At 42.7% G+C, this 6,088-nt stretch overlaps 1 pseudogene; it reads right to left on the bottom strand.

Moving 5' to 3' along the window:
• Nucleotides 1–3,354: 3,354 nt before the first annotated feature.
• On the bottom strand, nucleotides 3,355–3,702 carry LOC139749324 (histidine--tRNA ligase, cytoplasmic pseudogene; annotated as a pseudogene).
• Between the last annotated feature and the right edge of the window lie 2,386 nt (nucleotides 3,703–6,088).

Genomic DNA, 6,088 nt, shown 5'->3' with positions numbered 1-6,088 from the left:
CACTATGAATCATACATACATTAAATAACCTTACCAACCAGTCAACAATACAGTCACCCCCTTTTTTAATAAATTCCACTGCAATACCATCCAAACCTGCTGCCTTGCCGGCTTTCATCTTCCGCAAAGCTTTTACTACCTCTTCTCTTTTTACCAAATCATTTTCCCTAACCCTCTCACTTTGCACACCACCTCGACCAAAACACCCTATATCTGCCACTCTATCATCAAACACATTCAACAAACCTTCAAAATACTCACTCCATCTCCTTCTCACATCACCACTATTTGTTATCACCTCCCCATTAGCCCCCTTCACTGAAGTTCCCATTAGCTCCCTTGTCTTACGCACTTTATTTACCCCCTTCCAAAACATCTTTTTATTCTCCCTAAAATTTAATGATACTCTCTCACCCCAACTCTCATTTGCTCTCTTTTTCACCTCTTGCACCTTTCTCTTGACCTCCTTTCTCTTTCTTTTATACATCTCCCACTCATTTGCATTTTTTCCCTGCAAAAATCGTCCAAATGCCTCTCTCTTCTCTTTCACTAATAATCATACTTCTTCATCCCACCACTCACTACCCTTTCTAATCAACACACCTTCCACGCTTCTCATGCCACAAGTATCTTTTGCGCAATCCATCACTGCTTCCCTAAATACATCCCATTCCTCCCCCACTCCCCTTACCTCCTTTGTTCTCACCTTTTTGCATTCTATACTCAGTCTCTCCTGGTACTTCCTCACACAAGTCTCCTTCCCAAGCTCACTTACTCTCACCACTCTCTTCACCCCACCATTCTCTCTTCTTTTCTGAAAACCCCTACAAATCTTCACCTTTGCCTCCAAAAGATAATGATCAGACATCCCTCCAGTTGCACCTCTCAGCACATTAACATCCAAAAGTCTCTCTTTCACGTGCCTATCAATTAACACAAAATCTAATAACGCTCTCTGGCCATCTCTCCTACTTACATACGTATTTTTTTATTTTTATTTATTTTGCTTTGTCGCTGTCTCCCGAGTTAGCGAGGTAGCGTAAGGAAACAGACGAAAGAATGGCCCAACCCGCCCACATACACATGTATATACATACATGTCCACCCATGCACAATATACATACCTATACATCTCAATGTACACATATATATACACACACAGACATATACATATATACACATGTACCTAATTCATACTGTCTGCCTTTATTTGTTCCCATCGCCACCTCGCCACACATGGAATAACAACCCCCTCCCCCCTCATGTGTGCGAGGTAGCGCTAGGAAAAACACCAAAGGCCCCATTCGTTCACACTCAGTCTCTAGCTGTCATGTAATAATGCACCGAAACCACAGCTCCCTTTCCACATCCAGGCCCCACACACTTTGCATGGTTTACCCCAGACGCTTCACATGCCCTGGTTCAATCTACTGACAGCACGTCACGGTATACCACATCGATCCAATTCACTCTATTCCTTTCCCTCCTTTCACCCTCCTGCATGTTCAGGCCCCGATCACTCAAAATCTTTTTCACTCCATCTTTCCACCTCCAATTTGGTCTCCCACTTCTCCTTGTTCCCTCCACCTCTGACACATATATCCTCTTGGTCAATCTTTCCCCACTCATTCTCTCCATGTGACCAAACCATTTCAAAACACCCTCTTCTGCTCTCTCAACCACACTCTTTTTATTTCCACACATCTCTCTCATCCTCACATTACTTACTCGATCAAGCCACCTCACACCACATATTGTCCTCAAACATCTCATTTCCAGCACATCCACCCTCCTGCGCACAACTCTATCCATAGGCCACGCTTCGCAACCATACAACATTGTTGGAACCACTATTCCTTCAAACATAGCCATTTTTGCTTTCCGAGATAATGTTCTCGACTTCCAAACATTCTTCAAGGCTCCCAAAATTTTCGCCCCTCCCCCACCCTATGATTCACTTCCACTTCCATTGTTCCATGCGCTGCCAGATCCACTCCCAGATATCTAAAATAATTTACTTCCTCCAGTTTTTCTCCATTCAAACTTACCTCCCAATTGACTTGACTCTCAACCCTACTGTACCTAATAACCTTACTCTTATTCACATTTACTCTTAACTTTCTTCTTTCACACACTTTACCAAGCTCAGTCACCAGCTTCTGCAGTTTCTCACATGAATCAGCCACCAGCGCTCTATCATCAGCGAACAACAACTGACTCACTTCCCAAGCTCTCTCATCCACAACAGACTTCATACTTGCCTCTCTTTCCAAAACTCTTGCATTCACCTCCCTAACAACCCCATCCATAAACAAATTAAACAACCATGAAGACATCACACACCCCTGCCGCAAACCTACATTCACTGAAAACCAATCACTTTCCTCTCTTCCTACACGTACACATGCCTTACGTCTCAATAAAAACTTTTCACTGCTTCTAACAACTTACCTTCCACACCATATATTCTTAATACCTTCCACAGAGCATCTCTGTCAACTCTATCATATGCCTTTTCCAGATCCATAAATGTTACATAGAAATCCATTTGCTTTTCTAAGTATTTCTCACATACATTCTTCAAAGCAAACACCTGATCCACACATCCTCTACCACTTCTGAAACCACACTGCTCTTCCCCAGTCTGATGCTCTGTACATGCCTTCACCCTCTCAATCAATACCCTCCCATATAATTTACCAGGAATACTCAACAAACCTATACCTCTGTAATTTGAGCACTCACTCTTATCCCCTTTGCCTTTGTACAATGGCACTATGCACGCATTCCGCCAATCCTCAGGCACTTCACCATGAGTCATACATACATTAAATAACCTTACCAACCAGTCAATAATACAGTCACCCCCTTTTTTAATAAATTCCACTGCAATACCATCCAAACCTGCTGCCTTGCCGGCTTTCATCTTCCGCAAAGCTTTTACTACCTCTTCTCTGTTTACCAAATCATTTTCCCTAACCCTCTCACTTTGCACACCACCTCAACCAAAACACCCTATATCTGCCACTCTATCATCAAACACATTCAACAAACCTTCAAAATACTCACTCCATCTCCTTCTCACATCACCACTACTTGTTATCACCTCCCCATTTGCGTCTTTCACTGAAGTTCCCATTTGCTCCCTTGTCTTACGCACTTTATTCACCTCCTTCCAGAACATCTTTTTATTCTCCCTAAAATTTAATGAAACTCTCTCACCCCAACTCTCATTTGCCCTCTTTTTCACCTCTTGCACCTTTCTCTTGACCTCCTGTGCTTGTTACTGCCTTTAAACTTAAATTACTAGTTTTAAACCATGCTTGCAAAGAACATTTTTAATACCTGATCCTTTTAGGCTTTTGCAAGCCTCTGCTTGATTGTGTCTACCAATTCCTCCCTCTTGACTGTGATCTCTTCACGTGTGACTGTTTCACGTAATTTCACCACACCCTCTTGAACTTCTGACTCCCCAGTCAGAACTACTAAGGGTATCAAATTGTCTTCAGCATACTGTAGTTGATTGAGAATCTTGGGGTTGTTCTTGTAGCTACTCTCAGCCTTAATTAAGCCAGCTTCATGCAGAAGTCCAATAAGTTTCAATCTCTCGTGTACCATTCCTTTGCATGCAGCAGCTACAAATACCTCAGTTTGTGTTGATCGAAGTTTGCAATTTTCAGCTCGTTGTTTCTGTTCTTGCATAGCAAACAATCTCTCGATTCCAAAACTTAAACCAACACAAGGTACGTTCTTCTTTTTTGGGTTTGACCCCCCAAAAAAAATATATATATATAAAATGGGAAACAGAAGAAGGAGTCATGCGGGGAGTGCTCCCTTGTATTTTGACTTTCTAAAAGGGGAAACAGAAGAAGGAGTCACGCGGGGAGTGCTCATCCTCCTCGTAGGCTCAGATTGGGGTATCTAAATGTGTGTGGATGTAACCAAAATGAGAAAAAAGGAGAGATAGGTAGTATGTTTGAGGAAAGGAACCTGGATGTTTTGGCTCCGAGTGAAACGAAGCTCAAGGGTAAAGGGGAAGAATGGTTTGGGAATGTCTTGGGAGTAAAGTCAGGGGTTAGTGAGAGGACAAGAGCAAGGGAAGGAGTAGCACTACTCCTGACACAGGAGTTGTGGGAGTATGTGATAGAGTGTAAGAAAGTAAATTCTAGATTGATATGGGTAAAACTGAAAGTTGATGGAGAGAGATGGGTGATTATTGGTGCATATGCACCTGGGCATGAGAAGAAAGATCATGAGAGGCAAGTGTTATGGGAGCAGCTGAATGAGTGTGTTAGTGGTTTTGATGCACAAGACCGGGTTATAGTGATGGGTGATTAGAATGCAAAGGTGAGTAATGTGGCAGTTGAGGGAATAATTGGTGTACATGGGGTGTTCAGTGTTGTAAATGGAAATGGTGAAGAGCTTGTAGATTTATGTGCTGAAAAAGGACTGGTGATTGGGAATACCTGGTTTAAAAAGCGAGATATACATAAGTATACGTATGTATATACTGTGAGGTGAAAAAGAGGGCAAATGAGGGTTGGGGTGAGAGAGTATCATTAAATTTCAGGGAGAATAAAAAGATGTTTTGGAAGGAGGTAAATAAAGTACGTAAGACAAGGGAGCAAATGGGAACTTCAGTGAAGGGGGCAAATGGGGAGGTGATAACAAGTAGTGGTGATGTGAGAAGGAGATGGAGTGAGTATTTTGAAGGTTTGTTGAATGTGTTTGATGATAGAGTGGCAGATGTGGGGTGTCTTGGTCGAGGTGGTATGCAAAGTGAGAGGGTCAAGGAGAATGGTTTGGTAAACAGAGAAGAGGTAGTGAAAGCTTCGCGGAAGATGAAAGCTGGCAAGGCAGCAGATTTGGATGATGTTGCAGTGGGTGACTGTGTTGTTGATTGGTTGGTAAGGATATTCAATGTATGTATGGATCATGGCAAAGTACCTAAAGATTGGCGGAATGCATGCATAGTGCCTTTGTACAAAGGCAAAGTGGATAAAGGTGGGTGTTCAAATTACAGAGGTATAAGTTTGTTGAGTATTCCTGGGAAATTATATGGGAGGGTATTGATTGAGAGGGTAAAGGCATGTACAGAGCATCTGACTGGGGAAGAGCAGTGTGGTTTCAGAAGTGGTACAGGATGTGTGGATCAGGTGTTTGATTTGAAGAATATATGTGAGAAATGCTTAGAAAAACAGATGGATTTGTATGTAGCATTTTTGGATCTGGAGAAGGCATATGATATGGTTGATAGAGATGCTTTATGGAAGGTATTAAGAGTATATGGTGTGAGAGGTAAGTTGCTAGAGGCAGTGAAAAGTTTTTACCATGGATGTAAGGCATGAGTTCAGTTAGGAAGAGAGGAAAGTGATTGGCTCCCAGTGAATGTTGGTTTATGGCAGGGGTGCATGGTCTCCATGGTGGTTTGATTTGTTTATGGATGGGGTTGTTAGGGGGGTGAATGCAAGAGTTTTGGAGAGAGGGGCAAGTTGTGGATGAGAGGGCTTGGGAAGTGAGTCCGTTGTTGTTCGCTGATGATACATCGCTGGTGTCTGATTTGCGTTAGAAACTGCAGAAGCTGGTGACTGAGTTTGGTAGAGTGTGTGAAAGAAGAAAGCAAGAGTAGATGTGAATAAGAGCAAGGTTATTAGGTTCAGTACGGTTGAAGGGCAAGTCAATTGGGAGGCAAGTTTGAAAGGAGAAAAACAGGAGGAAGTGAAGTGTTTTAGGTATCTGGGAGTGGATCTAGCAGCGGATGGAACCATGGAAGCAGAAGTGAGTCACAGGGTTAGGGAGGGGGCAAAGGTTCTGGGAGCATTAAAGAATGTGTAGAAGGCAAGAACGCTATCTCAGAGAGCAAAAATGGGTATGTTTGAAGGAATAGTGGTTCCAACGATGTTATATGGTTGCGAGGCATGGGCTATAGATAGTGTTGTGCAGAGGGGGTGGATGTGTTGGAAATGAGGTGTTTGAGGACAATATGTGGTGTGAGTTGGTTTGATCGAGTAAGTAATGAAAGGTTAAGAGAGATGTGGTAATAAAAAGAGTGTGGTTGAGAGTGCAGAAGAGGGTGTTTTGAAATGGT

This window comes from Panulirus ornatus, chromosome 7 (assembly GCF_036320965.1).
Source record: "Panulirus ornatus isolate Po-2019 chromosome 7, ASM3632096v1, whole genome shotgun sequence".
NCBI lineage: Eukaryota > Metazoa > Arthropoda > Malacostraca > Decapoda > Palinuridae > Panulirus > Panulirus ornatus.
The sequence above is the reverse complement of the archived record's forward strand: the minus strand, read 5'-3'. Positions and strand labels throughout refer to the sequence as shown.